The sequence below is a fragment of the Rattus norvegicus genome, chromosome 14 (genome assembly GCF_021556685.1).
Source record: "Rattus norvegicus strain SHRSP/BbbUtx chromosome 14, alternate assembly SHRSP_T2T, whole genome shotgun sequence".
In the NCBI taxonomy this organism is placed as follows: domain Eukaryota; kingdom Metazoa; phylum Chordata; class Mammalia; order Rodentia; family Muridae; genus Rattus; species Rattus norvegicus.
In genome coordinates, this window is record NC_141547.1 from 10,723,018 (window position 1) to 10,743,153 (window position 20,136).

Consider the following 20,136-nt stretch of genomic DNA (forward strand, 5'->3'; position numbering starts at 1 on the left):
TCTCACGATACTCACTGGTCTTCTTTAAGATATTGGGGTCTGAAGGACCAGCAAGAGACTTTGTTGGATATGGCACTTGCCAGAGTAGCATAGAGAACTAAATTTCATTCCTGAAACCCACACAAAGGAGGAAAGGGAAAAACTTCACAGAGTCATCTTCTAACGTCCGTACACATCTTTCAGAATGGCGTGAACTCCCAGCCCCCGCCCCACATTTCATGTATACACATAGTCACACAATAATAATGCAGTTCAAAGAGGTACTGGAATGTGAGAATTATATACGTAAAACCTTGCATCGTGAGTTTGGAGTGTGTCTCAGTGACAGAGTGGTTACCTAGCCTGTACCAAGACCCTCTTGTTCAATCTTCAGCACTTCTAAAAATAATTAAAAATTGTGCTATAATTTCTGATCTGTACACACTGAAAAGAACTAAAATGCTTTGAATGTCTTAGAAGTGAGTTTTGTGTTCCATTCTGCAAATGGGGCTGTTGTGTTTTCTAGGTCTCTTTCCCTTCTATTAATAGATTGTGGCTCAGGATTCATTTTTTTCCTTCCATTTTCCTCCTTGTCCTCCACCCCCTCCTCCTCCTCCTTCTTCTCCCTCTCGTCTTCCTCCTCTTTCTTCTTCCTCTCCTCCCTCTTCTTTCTCCTCCTCCTCCTTTGAGACAGGGTCTCACCGTGCAGCCTTACCTGGCCTTGAACCAGCAATGTAGACCAGGCTGGTCTTGAACTGACTGACACGTACTAGCCTCTGCCTCCTGATAAAAGCATGTTCCACCGTTCCTGACCTTACCCGCCACTTTTTACCATTCTGCTTAAGTGCAGTCCATTTCTGACAGTCCATCATGAATTGTAGTGCAAAGTACAATGTCGGGAAACAGCATGCCCGTTGTTTTAGATTCTTCATAACCAAAGGATAACAATGAGAGAACACAAGCAGAGAGAAAGGATCAAAGAAGAAGAAAAGGAAGGGAAGAGAAAGCAGGGTGAAAAGGAAGATAATGGATAGACCGAAGGAACAAGGAGAAATTCACTATGTGCTGAATTAAGAGGGAAAAATGAGTGAGTATCTCTACATGGAGAAGGCTCGAGGCTCGGGCAGGTGTGTGGGAAGGCAAACAGCACCTTCCCTCCTCCTGCTTGTGTTTCGGATCGTTATTCCGGTGTGCTGTCTGAGCTCCTCCCTTTTCTGAAGCCTTCTGTAAGGACCTGTTTCCCATATGACTATTCTGCCGTTTTCCCCTCTCTAGAGTGGAAATGAAGGTGATGGAGGTTGTCTGTGTGCAAGTTCCCCCTTTCATTACCTCACGGATTCAGTCTAGACAGTGACCTCCAGTCAGATGAAGTTTGCGTGTAGTGTCACGAGTCTAGAAGAATGGCTTTCTCGTAAGCCTACAGTGGGATCTGGCCCATGCCCCAAAGCCACTTGGGCTCTCGCCCTTCTTATTGACTTAAAGAGAGAAAAATTGGCTTGAAGTCTGTGGTGGCAACCCTTCGGAGCCAGGACTGCATATTTCTTCTGACTCTTGTATTCATTTTCATTTCAAGGGTAGCTTGAAATTGAAATATTAGTAGTGAAAGTATTTACACTATATTGCCAAATGCTACACAACAGAGCTATGGGGCCTTTTCTTTTCAGAGAGATATTGTAGGTCACTTATGAGTTCATCTCCGTGTGTGTGTGTGTGTGTGTGTGTGTGTGTGTGTGTGTGTGTGTGACATAGTTATATATAGGATCTTTTTAATTGCAGGGAAGCTTTTGTCTTTAGAAGTCTGCTTCTTGAATTCTCTATAAAATGGCGCCTAATGTTGCATCTTATGGAGGCTCTTACTATTATCTCTGTTGTTCTTAGACAAGGCCTTGTTATGTGGCCTGGAATTTTAAATCCCCCTGTCTTGGAGATGACATGCCCTGATTGTAAATTTGACCATATACTGAATGAAGGCAAGTGTTACAATTCTATGAGTTACAAGGAGTTTAATATATAGCAGATTGTTTTAAAAAGGAATTTTGTGATGAAGATAATCTTTGTGCTCTTCTGTGAAATGTGGTCAGATACACGTGAGAGGAGAAGAAGAAGAGTAAGACTGAAGACTTGCTCAGTCGAGGAAAGGGTAAAACGTGGGATTTTGCTGGAGAGACACACATCGGTGGGGGACCTGGAACAATACTGGGTGGTCCTCCTGAAGCCACATTGAAGAGGCCATTTGTGGTTTATGTATGAGGCAAGGGATGGGTGCTGGAGTGTGGGATAGTCAGAGCCATATTTTATGAAGATTAGTTGAATAATGTGAAAGGTGACTTGGGGAGAGGAGGGATTGGACAATCTGTTTTTATTTTTTTGATTTGGTTTGGCTTTTGTTTTGTTTGAGACTGGGTCTTGCTATGTAGCCTTGGGGAGTCTCTAACTTACAGAGATCCCTGTGTCTCTCTCTCCCTGAGTACTGGAATAAAAGGCCAGAACCACTATGCCCCCACCCCACCCCCCCATGTCCCAGAAAGTCTTAAAAACCACTAGCCTCCCTGGGCCTCAGTTTCCAATACCGAATCAGTTATGACAATGGTTAGATGAACCCACATGCAAACACTGAGAACTCCCCAAGGCACAGCCAGGGCTGCACAGGCTGATCCTTTCATCCCAGTCTCTTCCAGAATGGCCTTTCATTCTCACAGTGACTCAGACACACCCAGGAGTTGATCCTGTATCACCAGGCAGAGACATGACTCCTGGAACCTGAGTAGAAGAACCAGATGGAACTAGTTCTTTTTCTGAGAACAGATTTAAGGAGGAGATGGGCAACGTGGCCAGGAGGTGGCCAGGCTATAGAAACACCGCCACAGAGCTCAGGATTGAACACATCTTGACCCAGTGAGAGCACCACCAAGCTTCACCCTGGGAAAGGGCAGAGGTCATTCACGGTGGCTGCTTGTGCCTGTGCGGTGGTACTCTTTCTGAGACCAGCTGGAGGACAGGGATCTCCCGGAAGAGTGTACAGTCAGTGACGAGACCTCCCTCCTTATTTATTGTAAACAGTGGACACTCTGGAAGGCACATCTGCACTTTTGCAACACATCCTGCACCTGGCTTTTTGTTTTCCTTCCTGAAGCACAGTTGCTTGGTATGCATGAGGAGACCCCATCTGCCTCACAGACAGTCACGGGAGCTGACTCCATGCCTTTATCTGAGAACCAGGAGCTCAGTCAATTCCCATTCCACAACAAAACTTTAGTACTATGACCCTTCAGTTGCAAATTCAGAAAATCTCTCTCTCTCTCTCTCTCTCTCTCTCTCTCTCTCTCACACACACACACACACACACACACTTCTGATTTTGATACTGATGATATACACACACACACACACAAGATCTTGGAAATGGCCTACTTTTTATCTGGTCATTTAATTAAAGTCTCACATGCTTTCAGACATCAAGAATTTTTGTCTCACTGCAGTGTGCTTCTGAACACTCCAAAACACATTACGGTTGTTACCTGGTAAAAATACAAGAGCTGCGCTTGCTAATGTCATTTTAGGAAGCCAGGGAAACAAAAGGGCGGAGAGAATTTAGCATCCTGTAATCCAACAAATGGTGGTTCCACTGCTGCCTCCTCAAAGCGTCTCAGTGTGGCTCAGATCTTTATGATGGTCTTCCATTCAGAGCCCTGAGCCCTTTCCTAAAGGAGGGAACAGCTTTGGATTGAGGGGCACATGATTGTCCTTTACTCGAGGAAAAGCCACAGTGATTTCTTGTCTGCAGAACTTCTGCCCAGCAAAGCATCTTCCCAAGAATGTGCCTGCCAGTGAGTAAAACGGATGTCCTACTAGAACTGAGAAAATTACAATTGTGTGTGTGTGTGTGTGTGTGTGTGAGAGAGAGAGAGAGAGAGAGAGAGAGAGAGAGAGAGAGAGAGAGAGAGAGAGGGAGAGAGAGAGAAAAGTTGAGGAAGACAGGATGGTAAATTGGGGAGGGAAAGCATGGATGGGGAAAGGTAAGAAGAGAGAGAGTGGGGTGATGGTGTGACTACATTTTAATTTTTAAAAAGTACAATTTAAATCTAACAAAGTTTTTTTTTATAATAGATAGTATACTTCAATTTTTTTTTTGGCTTAATTTTACCACAAAGTGGCAAATCCTCTCCCAGGTTCAAACACGGCATTGGTGACATAACATGGAAATTTAATCGAGCATCTCTGCCCATGATATAGAGACTCCGAAGCATGAAGCAATGGTGCCCTTCTGCCTGTAGTGAAGCTGGGGTGAGGTAGTGAAGACGCCATGTTGTTAAGAGATGAGGTGCTGTGGAAAGACTCACCATAGCTCTGGCCTCTGAGTTAACATCCATAAACGTGTGTCAGAGAGCCTCATTATGCTTCTCGATGACATTTTACTCAATTTTTTGGTCTAAGTTATCGTTATGGTTACGGTTAGGCATAATATATACTCTGTAATGGTATTTTTATGACAAAATGAAATAAGCCCCTATTTCAAGGTATCTAAGGGGATATATAGCTCCTTTAACAAAAACGGTTGTTTAAGAAACAAAAGTGAACTTTTAAATTATTTTATAAGAAAATAGATACTAAAAAATAAGATGCATAACTGAAAACACACTATTTCAGAGGTTTCTGCTAAAGCTTGACTGATTGTCTGAAAATAGAACTAGACAAGATTATATTAACACTCTTAACCTTGGGACACAGGTCTACTGTAAGTGAGAACATGGCAATGAGCTGGTTAGATTATTCTTCTCACAAGATGTTTGTAAGTTTTCGTCCTTATGACCATGAATATGATGAGATTCCAAGACCCACTAGCAACTCGATTATTATTATAGTCATTATCTCGGTCTATAAGGTCGATACACAGTCCACAAGCAATAGGGTCCTTGAGGTTTTAGAAAGCCAACTGTGGTTGAGTTTAGGTGAATCTTAGCTGTAAGGCAGATTGTTTTAAAGCTGCTGCCTCTACTTGCAAAACTAGCAAAGGAACCAACTGTAGGTCGATGAGATGGGGGGGGGGGAGGGAGATAACATCTGAATATAATAACCAGAAGGGGAAAATAGAGCAAAGAAATTTGCTGGGTTGGAGAAATAGACCTCTGCATCGAGCTGAAGACCAGTTTGTGGAACAGCACTTAGGGACCAAGACACACTTCCTGGCTTCAGCCCTGTGCTTCCTCACAGTGCAGTGTCTCTGTAGCTGTGGGATTAATTATATTGGTAAACAGGTCCCATCAAACAGGATAATTTTTCACACCTATAAATTTAGTATATATTTTTGTGTCTAAAATATAAATATATTATATACTATTCTATCTATCTACTCACCCCCTATCTATCTATCTATCTATCTATCTATCCATCCATCCATCCATCTATCCATCCATCCATCCACCCACCTATCCATCTATCTGTATTAGACACATAAATATCGCCTCAGAATGACTGGACCCCACTCATGTTGCCTACATGTATTCAATAGGCATGGAGTCTTAAAACAAGATGATTTTGCAAGAAAAGAAAATCTTTTCCTGGTCTCGGTTGGAGATGTACTCTCACCATTCCAAACTACAATGTACTTCGAACTCTTTTAGAGGCTAGACACAGACACTTCACTAACAAAATTCACTGGGAACAAAAGAAATAGAGGGCATGTTCCTCCCTAATAGGTTTTGAATTATTTTTTGGAATGATTATTGACTGTTCTCTATTTATGGTAGGGCTTTGAAATTATATAACTAGGCATGATTCACGACACACTCATTTTAGAGATTTCATATCATAATACTGAGTGTGCTTGGCAGTGCAAAGTTTATTTCTTCTTCTCTAACCTAATTAAGAAGCCTTGTTCCAGTCTCTTAGGACAGTAATGGGTCTAATTTTTTTGATCAGTGCCTCAAGCCATTTGTACCTCAAGAGCCCTGGTACATCTTTTCTATCTTGTTTCACTTCCTGGCTTTTAAGAGCATCTCTATTAAAATATTAGGTAATTAAATAGAGAATGGGGAAGAAAATAATCCTCCCTAGAGACAAATCCAGTTTGTTTCCTCACGTAAAAGACTTGAACTTCATAGAAAAAATATAAAACCATCTCCTTTTCATTTCCACTTAAGTGAGCTAGAAACCAGGTAGTGATTTCACAGCACAGAAAATCATGCAATGTAGCACTTGACCCATTTTATACATTCTTCCTCGACTAAATTATGCAGATGAGGGAGCTGATATCAAATGCATATAAATGCTTTGCTTTTCTGAGGTTCAGAGTCCCCTTAAAAGTTTAGCGTTCATAAGACAACAGTTTTACTTCATACACTGGACTGTCTAGAAATGTTCCCAGTCTGTGAGTGTGGATGTGCATCCTGCTCACTGACAGACTGGGTGAATAGTTAGAGCATCTAACCTACTAACACGGTGTATTCCAACTGTGTGGTTACCACCATCCCTGACTGCTGGGGCCTGCAACTTGTGGAGATAAAGCACTATTTTGAAGCAATATGGTTTGCCCCAGTGTCTTTCTCTAGTGCTGTCTGTCAGACTTAATCACACTTTGTCTCCTTTTCCATTTATCTTATTTTTGGGGAATCCTACAATTGGGAAGCTGAGAGCGGTAAAAGAAGGAAGGCTGTGGGGCATAAGTTTCTGTCATCCACTGACAGGAACATAAAGCATGTTCTTTCCAGAAGAGCAGGGAGCACCACTTCTAGCACTAGCTAAACAGGAGCCATTTTGACCTACAACAGAGGGATGAGAAGCCAGGAACATGTTTGGTGGAGTGTGGTATGGTGGGTGCAGGGGGTGCTGGCGGGGTGGGGGGTACCTTTGTGGGCCCATGCTGAGGAACTCCCCCTGAGGTACCAGCCACACAATGGATAAAGTATGGAATAGAGTTTATTTAGGGCATGGGGAGGGGAGTTGAGGGAGTAGAAACAGGGAAAGGCAGAGAAGGCAGAGAGAGAGAGAGAGAGAGAGAGAGAGAGAGAGAGAGAGAGAGAGAGAGAGAGAGAGAGAGAGAATAGTAGAGGCCAGCCAGCCATGAGCACATGGAAAGGGGAGTGGGGAGGGGAATGGGGAAAGAAGGGACAGAGGGGGGCAGAGGGGAAGAGAGCCAGAGAAGAGAGAAGGGGTCAAGCAGTCCCTTTTACATTTACTCAGGCATACCTACCTGTTGCCAAGTTGCTGTGGGGCAGAGCCTAGAAGAAACTCTAACGGCCATGATGCTACAACTGAAAATGGCCGATTGTGTCGTGAGTGTAGGAGTGGCCACTGTTAGAGGATTCTGGCTCAGTAGCTCTAGGAAGTAGCCTGGGAATGTGTGTATTGTAAAGTTTTAAATTAATTTTCATGTGTCTGTGTGTGCGAATGTCCGTGTGTGGTGTGTGTATGCATGTACACATGCAAATGTGGACATGAATGCACAACTGTACATATGTGGACTTGAATCAGCAGTCAACTTGGAGAAGCTGGTTTTCTCCTTTATCATGTGGTTCTGGGGATCAAACTCATGCTGTCAGCTATGGCAGCAAGCCACTCTACCCACTGAGCCATACTGTCAGCCCTTAACGTTTATTATTGTCACCAGGTTCAATGTAACTTTTTTTTTTTTTTTTGGTTTTGGTTTTTTGTTTTGTTAGTTTTGTTAGTTTTGTTTTAGAACCTGACAATTACCACCCTTTTAACATATGGTTTCGTTTGTTTTTAAGCTTGAGGACAATTTATTTAGAACTTCAAAGCAAAAGTCCAGGGAAGTCAACTTGTGAATCTTTAAAAAAAATTCTTTTTTAAAAAAACTATATTTGTAATTGAAGTAGAATTTTCCTCTCTGTTTGTCTTCTCTCTCCATTCTCTCCCAGCCAACTTCTGTTAAAACCTTCTATTACCCTTCAAGTTGATAGCTAGATAGGCTTTCTCTTTCACTATTGTTACACACACACACACACACACGCGCACACACACACACACACACACACACACACACACACACATGGACACACGCACGCACACACACAAACGCACATGTGCTAACTTCATGAATCTTTGCTGTACATGTTGGTGTGTTCACATGTGTATGTGAGTACATATACAGGTGTCCAAGTGGACTAGAAGGTGGTAGTGGGCCCTGGACCTGGGAGGAGTGGAGGGATGGGAAACCGTGGTTGAGAAGTATCACATGCATGAGAGAAGAATAAATACAGAAACACAAATAAGAAGGCCGTAGTTGTGTGGTTCACATACGGGAGGCTGCTGCAGTAGTGGGGTTTGCACTTGGATCTTCTACTCTGTTCCCTTGACCTGAATGTCTGTTTAGTACCATCCCATGCAGCCTTGCTTACTATCACTGTACATAACTTGAAATCAGGTGTGTGTGTGTAGCTTTTTCAAAACCTATTTTTTAATGGTGGTTCTTAAATGCTTTAACCTCCCGTTTAGCCCGGCACTCACCAGAGGTAGTGGGAAAGAAAGGATCCTGGGTAAGTGGACCGCTTTAGGTGGCTGCTCAATCCACTTGAAAACACTTTACAGATACACCAGTAGTCCAGTTTAGGAGAGTTAAGTTAGCAGCAGGGGTAACACAACACAGCAGGAGCAGCCAGGCCTCATTCTCATGAGTCAGCAGGAGGGACCAGGGTCAACAGGAATGCCAGGAAGAGATCCCAGCTGTGCTTCTTTTAGTGACTGGAAGATCAGGTAAGACTCTAGAACAGTGTTGCTCAGCTAGCTCTATAGGCAAGCCTAGCTTGGCCTCTGTCAGCATTACCGTAGAGTCCTATTTTTACCCTCAAAACATCATGTGTCCTCCTCAGGTCCTACCTCAGCATGTGCATCTGTCTCAGCTGACATTACTTTGCCAATCGGCCCAAGTCTGAGGAAGCGGCAAGATACTGTAGCACTCCACCAGAGGCTTTTCAGTGTATTTCTTTCTACGGAGTCCTGACAAGCACAGCTCAGCTATGAAATGTAAGGCGAACTAATACACGGGTGCTGTTAGCAAAGAATCCATCACATAACCTTTCACACGCTTGCTTTAGCAGAACAGCCTTTCTCCTGTGCCTACTTTAGCTAAATGGTCCTTCAAGAGTCTACATTAGCCTTTCACCCGTGTCTGCTTCAGCTAAACATTCCTCTACATGTTTGCCCCCAGGAAAACACCATCCAACCAACTTTCCAAAGAACCCTTAGGTTGGTACCACCATCCTTATACCTTTGCTCAGCCATGTGTTGATTTAGCTGTCATTGATTGTTTTGTACTTTCAAATGAATTTTAATATTGCTTCTCCAGCTTTTCTGAAGGATAGGATTAGCATTACTTGGCATTGCATTGAATCTACAAAGTGCACTGGGGGAGATAACTGCTTTCATGGCATTAGTTCTCTGATATTCTGAACTTTTCAGATCTAGTATCTTCAACCCTTTCTAGAGGGTCTTTTCTGAATTTTCAGTGTTGGTTTCTATGTCTTTGGTTAGGTTTATTTTAAGGTATTTTTGTTTAGTTTTTGAGGCTACTTTGAGTGGAATTGTTTCTGATTTCCACCTGCATTACTGGTGTATAAGATGGCTAAGTTTTCTGTGTTGATTCTGGATGCTGCCGCTCTGCTGAAAGTAAAAGTTCTAAGAGTTTTCTGGTGGATCTTCTAGGGACTCCGGACTCTAGACCTGCATATTTATTACCACTGTAATTTTACTGCCTCTGTAGATAGGTTTAAATTACATGTCTTGATTTAAGGATCTGCATCTGCATCTATAAATTCATTCATTTCTTTTAAATTTTCTGATGGAATGGAATCTGTATTTTAAAGGCACACCCAAGTGATTTTCTAAATTTTATTTTTTGTTACAATGCCATTTTACCACTAATTTTAGTGACTTGGACATTCTCTCCCTTTTGGATGCTTTGAATACTGGTTTGTAAATCTTACAGATCTTTTCAAATATCCCACTGTTTGCTTGATTTTTTTTCCCAAAGCCCTTTTGAGCCATGATGGTTGGAGTGGGATCCAGAGAGCAAACACTGAACTTCTACACTGTTGCATTTGGGTTTTGATTTGATTTGATTGTGATTATGCATTGATTCCTCTCTCTTTGAAAAAGAAAATATTTGTTATTCTACAAGAGCACACAGTTCAGAGACTTGAACTCTTAAGGAGAATATGTTTCTTTAAAAAGAGAATTTGGAGTTTTACTCTTTGGAGGGTTAGACAGAGTTGAGAGTTTTAGATAAGCTTTGAACTTCAAAAGAGACTTTGGATGTTTTAAAGAGACTGAAATTTTAAAGCAAACCTGTAGGTTCCGGGAATTTTAAAAGTTGGAGTGTTTAATATTGTGATATTGACTTGAAGATGACAGTAAAAAGTTACGGACTATCAAGTGGAGTGTTAGTGTGTCAAGCTGACAAGTCAACAATTGTGATTTTTGTCAACTCGACACAAACATAGGCATATCTGTAAATAGGAAATGTTAACTGAGACAATGCTTCCTTACGAGTGGACTGTAAGTCTGTGGAGTATTTACTTGATTACTGTGGACAGCAGCACCACTCATGGGCAGGCAGTCATGTGAAATGTAGGGAAGCAGGCTGAACAAGCCAGCAGAAGAAGAAGCCAAGAAGGTGTCTTTCTCCAGTTTCTCCCTCAGTTCCTGCCTTCAGATGCCTGCCTCGAGTTCCTGCCCTGGCCTTCTCCAGGCTCTAAGGTTCACTACTGATTTATTTATATGAGATCTGATTTCTTGATGCAAGCACTTAGAGCTATAAAATTCCCTCTTAAGACTTGTATATGCTTTGGTATGATTTTACTTTTATTCAATCCTCTGGATTTTTTAACTTCTTTCTTGATTGCTTCAATAATTCATTCTGCATTCATTAGTGTGTTCTTTAATGTTCACGGATGTGTGAATGATCTGTGGCTTTTGCTGTTTTGTTTCATTTCACTGTGATCATACATAACAGAAAGGATTTTTCAGTTTTCCTTATTCGTTGGGACTTGGTTTGTATCATAAGATAGTTATGGATTCTAGAGAAAATTCCACGCAGTCTTCTCAGTATTTGGGTGGAATATTCTGTAAATATCTGTTAAGTCCATTTGATCTAAAGTATCATTTAGTTCAGAATTTTTTTCTCTGTTACTTTTTGCTGGGCTCATCTGTCAGTTGGTGAGGGTGGGGCAGTGAGTTCTACATCTGGCAGCCTTTGTCTTAGGAAGTTGAGCACCCCTGTGTTTGGGGCATAGACATTTAGAATTCTAATATCCTCTGGGAGGATTATCCCTTAATAAATGTGAAGTACCTTTTATCTCTTCTGACTAGCTATACTTTAAATTTGATTTTGTCAGACAATCAAACTTCGACTCCTGCTTGCTCCTAAGCTTTTTGGTTCAGAATACGTTTTCTATCTTTCTACCCTGAGATAACATCTGTCTTTTCTGGTGAGTTGTCTTTCTTGGAGACAATGAATAGACAGGGCCTGTCTTTTAATCCATTCTGATAATCTATATGTTGATGGAAAGAACTGAGACCATTAATAGAGAATGTGAATTTCTAAAAGAAAATCCAAATTATATTACTATTGCACCAAAAGTTTGCAATATACTGGACATTTATGTGACGAATTCTGTGAATTTCATCCTGTGGCACTTGCCTATCTCATTGTTTCTCAGAAATAATAAGCAATCTAATACACTATGTGAGCTAACTGGAAACTAAGTTACTGCTCTGTTGTTGTGAAGAGACACCCTAACCAAGGCCACTCTTAGGAAAGAAAGCATTTGGTTGTGGACTCATGTATGGTTTCATAGGGTTATCTTCATGGCAGGCAGGGAGGCAGGCATGGTGCTGGGGAAGTAGCTGAGGACTTCACACCCTGATCTGTAGACTAGGCAGAGTGGAAAAACCCTAGTCTGCTGTGGGCTTTTGAACCTCCCAGCCCACTCCCAGTGACACACCTCCTTCAACAATGTCACACCTACTCCAACAAAGCCTCACTCCTCTAACAAAGCCACCTTTCCTGATTCCATGCCACAGTGATTAAACGTTCAAGTATATAAGCCCGCGGGGGCCATTTTTATTCAAACTACCACAGACACTATGTATAGCCAAGTTCAAACAGCAGCATACATAGTGACACTGTATCTCTCTTATTGCCCAAACCTGTATTGCTATATATATAAATATATATACATGTATATATTAATATATGTATATATATTTATATATATACATATATATATACTTACATATACATACACACATAAACACACATACACACACACACACACACACACACACATATTAGCTTAATAAGGACTGTCTTCATTAGAGTTTTACTGCTGTGAACAGAAACCTTGACCAAGGCAAGTCTTATAAATGACAACATTTAATTGGGGCTGGCTTACAGGTTCAGAGGTTCAGTCCATCATCAAGGCAGGAACATGGCAGCATCCAGGCAGGCATGGTGCAGGAGGAGCTGAGAGCTCTACATCTTCATCCAAAGAATAGACCGGGCATCCTCAGGCAACTAGGAGGAGGATCTCCAAATCCACCCCCAGAGTGATACACTTCCTCCAACAAGGCCATACCTTCTAATAGTGCCACTCCCTGGGATGAGCATATGCAAACTATCACAGGGACAGTGAGTTTGTTCAGGAACTGACAATCATTTATAGAAGACATAACTGCTCTCAGTATAACCATTGTAATAGTTGATGACCAGTAAAACACATTGCTTTCTGAGGATTTCTTTTCAGTTTGAAAAACAATCTTGAGTTAGGATTTCATAATCTTTTTTTAAAGATTTATTTATTTTATAAATATAAGTACACTGTACTTATAAGTAGCTGTCTTCAGACACACCAGAGGAGGGCATCAGACCCCATTACAGATGGTTGTGAGCCACCATGTGGTTGCTGGGATTTGAACTCAGGACCTCTGGAAGAGCAGTCAGTGCTCTTAACTGGTGAACCGTCTCTCCAGCCCCAGGATTTCATAATCTTAAGTGGATTCTCGTCACCTCTAGTTAAACTTACCAATCGTGTGGAAAGGCGGATGATGGCACTTGAGCGCTGAACATATACTGTGTATGTTTTTGGTTTGCCTGATGGTGATTCTATAAAGATGACTTGAATAAGTCCCTTCCGGCTTGACCACACGTCTCTGTAGCTCCCTGTTCCAAGTGATGAACTTCCTGAACTTCCCTCAGCTTTGTTGGTTGTATTACATTCCTGCTACTCTCCCTTATTGGCGTTCGTGCCATTGCCCTGGGAAATGGCCAGGTTTTTTGCCATGTGGATGCCTTCAGTGCTTTCCTAGATTTTATTAATAGTATCTTGTAAAAGCAAATCTCCAAAATCTCAAAGAAGTAAGAAAGGCATCCTAAGATTTAGTGCACGTAACCTCTGAGGGACCAGTTGCATTGTCTTCAGGAAGTTCTACAAATTCTAAGGTCTATGTCATATCCTTATACCTCTCAAAGCAAAGGGAAAAAAGAAAGGAAAAAAGAAAAGAAAGACATCAGACGATAATTGTATATTTGTTCTGTGGGGTACAGGAGGAAATGGTGTTTTCACATGAATTGCTAATCATGATCCTTTCTTTTCAACATACTTCATTCCCTTTCAGTCCTTGTACTAAAGTTCAGCTAGCCAAGCCTGTTTTTATCTCCTTCTCTCCCAAATTCCTGTTCTCACACTGTGCTTCTATAAATGGAATATAAATATTCCAGTTTGCCCAGTTCAGGGGCCAGTGATACATACGCACATTAGACGCATCCAATTCTGAATGTCTTCATCAGATGTGGATACTCCAGAAATCCTGAGGCTCCCAGTCCCTGTTGGGACTGACATTACTTGAATGTGTTCACATCCTTAATTTCATTATAAGAAAACTGAACTCAGCCCTCAGTCTCCTGGAGTTAATTTATTATGTATATTGTTCCCATCAAAGCTAATGTGATTGACCTAATGGGAGTGTTTGGATAAATTGACTGGCAAATTCAGCCAAACTGCCTTTTTTTTATTGGCAATAACATCTTACGTGGCTCAAAAAAAATACGAAATAATCAAATAAGATTTTATAAACACTTTGTATCTTTGACCCAAGAAATTAGAAAGCAACTCATTTGGAATATGGCTATCAGGTGTCCATGTGGTACATTTCAACCTGCAACACCATTAAATCAAATAGATTACTACTTTACCAAATAGGGAAAAGCTAAGTCCCTCATAATACCCATATGAAATAATAATTTATACACATGACCCATGTATGTAGTTCAAATAATGTCACTTATCTGCTACAATACTTATCTCACTTAAGGTAATTTAATTCTTATTTGTCCTGTCACATTCTCAGTTCAAATCCAAGGTTGGTGGAGGCTCTGAGATGTGTTGGTTGCTGTGATGTGGAAAATGAAATCCTAATGTAACCTGGGCATCCTATTCTCTGCAAGGCTTTGCAGGACATTGAGAGTCATAGTGAACAACTAGGGTTGCAGAAGAATTTGACAAATGTACCTTCAAGTGCATGGGTTAAACATTGCTAGTTTTACCATGGTTTCGGTTTCTTGTAAGCATTTCTATAAGCCCCTTCTACATGCGGTAACAATTAAAGCAGAGAGGGAGCACGGGGACACGAGAGGAGTTGGTGGAGGACAGTGAGAAGGTTGAGATGGTGTAACATAGGAGTCATGCATGGAACTCCCAAAATAATTAAAGAAATCCTTCCTGAAAGGACAAGTAAAAAGGAATGGTATTCTTCAAAATGACTGGTGTATTATAAGCTGGAAATTAGGATTACGAGTTCACTCATCTTTAATTGTTGACAAGCAATCATACGTAACGGAATAAATTCGTGGTTTTTGAATGATTGGAGGCCAGCAATGGAATAAGTGGAAAGGAAAAAAAAAGCAGCATTCACGTTAAATTTTGTTACTTACTGCTCCATCAGGCTAACAAATATTTACCTAACTTCCCGAGAGAAGTCAGAACCACATATTGACAATGTTATTACTTCTTAAGAGGGAAATTTTCTAATATTGGTCTATTACGGTTATGAGTCATTTCCAACCAAACATTAGTGTTTCTTGGGAATTAACTGTTTTTATCTTTAAAGTTAGATTCTATTAAACAAGGCTCGTCGGGGGCAGGAGGAGGCTAAAGGAAATCTGAAGCCGGTGTTATTTATGGATCCGTTTTTCAAATGTAAAATTAGAGAAAATGAAATGCTGGTGAAACCATGAGTCCAGCTGACCCAGCGGAGTTAAGTGTGTAGAGGGTGAAGGTTGGTATCATCAGTCAGCAGTGACTTCTTATGTTAGGTCTATTATGGAATGAGATAACTGCCTACATGTATGCCTTTCATTAGGCATTCTGAATGAGTGAGTAAAACCTTTAATATCATTACCTTATGACCTCAAGTTTTATCAGGTGATCCCATCAGAAGACAAAGCTCCTCTCACCTCTTTAAACACAAAAACAACAAGCGCAGGTTTGCAGAAGGAATTTCCAAGCCTGGCGAGCTTATTGAGTTGCATCCTTTGTGTTGATCTTAAAAGCAAAGTCATCAACAATAAGAAGATATGGAAAGGCCCAACAGATCTCCTATTATAGCCCCTTCCTTGGAAAAGTAATGTGTGAACTAGTGTCCTTCAGCTAGTAAGAGTATCATCAGCTGGGATCAGCTTGATTCTGTGGAGACAGAAGACACCGAAAAGAGTCTGCAAGGCAGATTTCTCCTCTGACAAAAGTTCTCCTCCTGTCAATAAATCACAGTCATACTGACTGGAGAGCTGGACAGGTGTCTCTCTTTTGCTTTGTCTTCCACTCCTAAGGTCTTTAATTTTTTTTTAAAATAATGCCATACTGTCCAAGTGAAACACAGTGGGGGCTGCCTGCTCTGGACTCTGAGAGCTTCTGTCTTTCTGCTTGGCACTGCCCTTGGAGATGGGTTGTTAAACTTAGACCCTAGAATTTGAAGAACAGAACTTCAAAAAAAGCACTGCTCTCTGGATGGCGGTGAACACAGAAACTCACTGGTAGACAAAGGGTGGGGAACAGTGCCCGTGGAGTGCTCAGCCACAAATGGGACTTCTGTGTCTGTCCTGATCTTTCCGAGTCTCAGGTACCATTGCTGAAGACGTGGTAAGAAAGATGGTAAGAGCAGAAGTTACGGAGGTCGGGTGCAAAACAGCATCTCCTAGCTCTGTCAGGACAGCTGCTCTCCTGGGTTCACAGCAGCTGGGCCTGCTTCACAAGATCCTCACAAAGGGAGGACGGTTAACATTTAAGCATGATAGGATGGCTCACCAGCCCTCCCCGCTAGCTGAGGAGCGATTGGCAATTCTATGAAATTCTCAAAGAATCAGAAAGATATTTTAAAAGCACCGTTCTCTAACATAAGCAAACTATCCTACCATTTCTCTGAAATAACAATGGTAGAATAGTTTCTTATTCAACTGTTTAGTAAGAGAGTTTTATATACTGTAGGAAAAATGCTGAGGTAGAGGAGAAGGGAAATTTGATAAAAGCACATTGTAACACTATTTTGTCGTGGGTTCAAGTCCCAAGTTGGGCGCCACCTGTAGCGTGAAATATTTAAAAAAAAAGGAACCATGCTAACACAGGGCTTGCAGGGCAGATGGCCTCTGCTTGTCTCCAGCCTGGCAGACAGACCAAGACGCATGCATTCTTTCCTTTTAACCAGAGCTCTTTCTTCCTGTCTCACTAAATTCTCATTGTTGGCTGTCGCCACACACACCCTGCACTTCCAAATTCCCGTGGACACCACGTTCTGCCATACCTTTTTCTCTGGCACCCAGTTGAGTCGCTGCTTGAACGAAAACACCACACAATCTTAGTTTGGAATCAACAGGTAACACGATTGCTGGTGGCTGAATCTAACATCCTAATTTTGTAAACTAATCGGTTATAAATCCTCGGGTGGCAGATTGCAGTGGATCGGTCACTTGAACTGACAGCCTCGAGCGGCAAACACTGTACCTCGATGCCCTCTCCAGTTCCAAACGAAGCTTCTTTCTCCTGCCTCCCTCTTCCTCTCTCCGACCCGGAAGTCCTGCCCACTCACCCAGTGATTGGTCCCTTGTAATGTTTACTTATTAGGGGAAGATCCTATCACAGTCCTGCATAGAGGAATAAGTCCTCCGCAGCAGAGGAAGCTATGCTGATGAGTCTTGAGGAGATATACACATTTTACAGGAGAAACAGATCTGAGTGGAAAATTAAAACAGTTACGGGTGTATCGGAATCTGTGGTAGCACACATAATGTTGATATTTTACTTCACTTGAGATCAAATTTATATAAGAAACTGAAATTTATCAAATGCTTATTCCAACGTAGGTATTATTCTTAGTTCTTATTCAATCCTTATATATTATTCTACCATTTAAAACATGCTATTAAGGATGTTATAAAGGCCATTGTGTGAACTATAAGAAATTGCAATGAAGATTTTTTTCCTAGAAGATTGAGATTTATCATAAGGGAATGTGAAAATACTTGGAGTTGACTCAGAAGTAAATAATGTACAAAAATCAGAATTAAACTGAAAAAGTGGAAGTCTTGATAAGTATAAGACTTGAAATGGAACTAAAAGGGGGGGGGTCATCACACAGTCTAGAAGGGCTAAATTCCAAAGAACTGACAACATCAGGTGTTGATCAGGCTGAAGAGCAACCGGAACTCTCATTGTTGCTGGTGTGAGTTGTGAAATGGCTTACTTACTGAATTACTTTCTTAGACAGTTTGAGATTTTTGTAAAAAAAAAAATACTAAGTATGATTTTATCACATAATCTAGCAATAATGCCTCTTAGTATTACCTAGACGAGCTGAAAACTTCTGTCCATACAACCCCCTACATACAAATATTTATAGTGGTCTTATTCACAACTGTGAGATTTGGAAATAACCAAGATATCTTTCAAGAAAATACTATTTGGTAATTGAAAATAAATGGATTACCATTTATATTTATGGATACAAGATAGTAATTAGCTTAAACATACAGAAATGAAATAACAAAGAGTGGTCTCAAAAGTCAACAATGAACTTAATTATTTCTCAATATTGGTTCATCAGTTGTGAATAATATGACTTTAATGCCAAATGTTACAGTAGAAGAATCTGTGTACAGAAGGGAAAAGGTATATGGATGCTACCTGTGCTTTGTGCTTTTTTTTTTTCCTGTAAATCTAATATTGCTCTAAAAAAAATAGGAATTTATATATTTTAATATTAATGAAAATTAATCTATTAACTGAAAAATACCTCAAGTCTAAGATTTAGGGCTCATAGGTAAAGTTTTGTTGGCAAGGAGGAAAAAACTATTTGTATAAAAGTATTTTCATACATACATTGGAGAAAAAACTCAAATATTCTAAGGACAAACAAATCATTTTAAACTTAAAAGTGTGTTTATCTGGAGTTATTCTCAGCCTTCACACACAGTGCATTGAGCAACTTAATTTTACTCATAATAATTCTAGTTCTTTGGATAGAATAATCTTGGAAGAAGATACTGACAGCCAGTCTCACTAAAATGTAGAAATAATATAAATAAAAAATTAAAATAAAATAGTATACTTCCCAATAAAATGAAAATTTTAACATTAACCTGAGGAAGTGTCATACTTGAACTTTTATAAAATATGTAGTGATTGCAAGGTATTTTATAGTTGAGATCTTTGGGGGTGGTTCCTAAGTCAGAATCATCACTTGGAGATGTCCCTAGAAATAAAGAAGGGACAGGGAGGGACCCCAGGAACTTTGTCTGATTTCTGACCTCTGACCTCTGACCCTAACCATTGTAAACAGATAAAGAATGCATACCTGAACCTGGTGTTGGGGATCAGATTAATCTTCCAGGATTTAATATATGTGATTGAGAGAAATTGAAAAGGAGGCGGAGCTTAGCTTTACTGCAGCTGTGCCGAACAGACAGACAAGCTCTACTATTCCTGTTTCAACCAACTTCCTGTCACTTAGATTATTTAATGGAAGAAGGTGTGTTTTGCATCCGTTTTGGCTGGTTCTATTGCTAAGGACAACATGGTTTGGAAAAGTATCGTGGTTTCAGGAGCATGTGACAGGCGGCCGTTCACCTCATTGAGAGCCAGGAATAAAAGAAAAAATAGTGAGGAAGGGGCCAGTTCATACCTCAGTTACAAACTCCCAATAATAATGTTATTTATGATTGTACCAGTCAGTTTACCTATTGATCAGGTAGAGCCCTCATGATACACTCACTCGACCAAACTATGACTTTCAGTCAGGCCTTCAACGCATGAGCCTCCAGTGGGGGTGGCTACTTCACATCCAAGTATGAACTCGTCTGCGTTTTCCCTGCTCACGTATGTGGGTATGGGCTGTTCAGATTTGCATACGTTCTTTTCTTCTGATTAAACAAGAGATTTGAGGCTTTATGTGGCTGTTACAGAAGCTAAGAATCTGAAACAACGTAGACACTGATGTATATCATGGTAGAAGTAGAGAGTAGGGTTGTGAGACCTAAGATTAAATGGGTCTGGAATATCCTGCTTGAAACTTCCCAGCACCAGCAGCGGGTCACAATGTGAGCCTCATGGCTACAGCCACGATTTTATACCTTTTTTTTAAACAACAGAGGATTTCCCCCCAGACATTTAGGAAAACAAAGACAAAACAAAACCCTACTAGCACTTTACAAAGTACCCATAAGAAAATACTTCTCTCAATGTATTAGCAATATGCCATCGTCGTCCCCATGACTTATGTGGGTCTAAAAAGTCTTGATTAACATAGTCCTGTAGAAATGGTATAACCAGAGAATAGGAGGAGCATAAATTGTCACTGTTTGTAGACGTGTACATTTATAAAATCAGGATAGCGACGAAAAGCATTCAGATCAGCTTCCATAATGAGCACAGATCCAATGTGAGTTCTCACAGCACTGTATGCCTGCTTTCTCTATACTCTTTTGGCAAATGTAACACGAGGTGAGGGATAATATTCAAGCACCATAATAGCAGCAATAGCCAAGAACAATAAAAGAATCACAAGATTCCTTAGATTCTATTTGCCAAACTGGTAAATTTACTGAGAGAACACTATCCTTTCTTGTGTGTGAGAAGTGTATCTGACCCAGCATTC

The 20,136-nt window shown here is 40.8% G+C and overlaps 1 long non-coding RNA gene across 1 annotated transcript in view; it reads right to left on the bottom strand.

The window, feature by feature from the left end:
- The window catches only part of LOC148001225 (uncharacterized), a 37,939-nt gene extending 20,963 nt beyond the window's left edge, over positions 1-16,976 (bottom strand). Inside the window, exon 1 of the long non-coding RNA XR_015637304.1 lies at positions 16,789-16,976. This is a non-coding gene — a long non-coding RNA (uncharacterized LOC148001225). The remainder of the gene's footprint in view (positions 1-16,788) is intronic.
- Between the last annotated feature and the right edge of the window lie 3,160 nt (positions 16,977-20,136).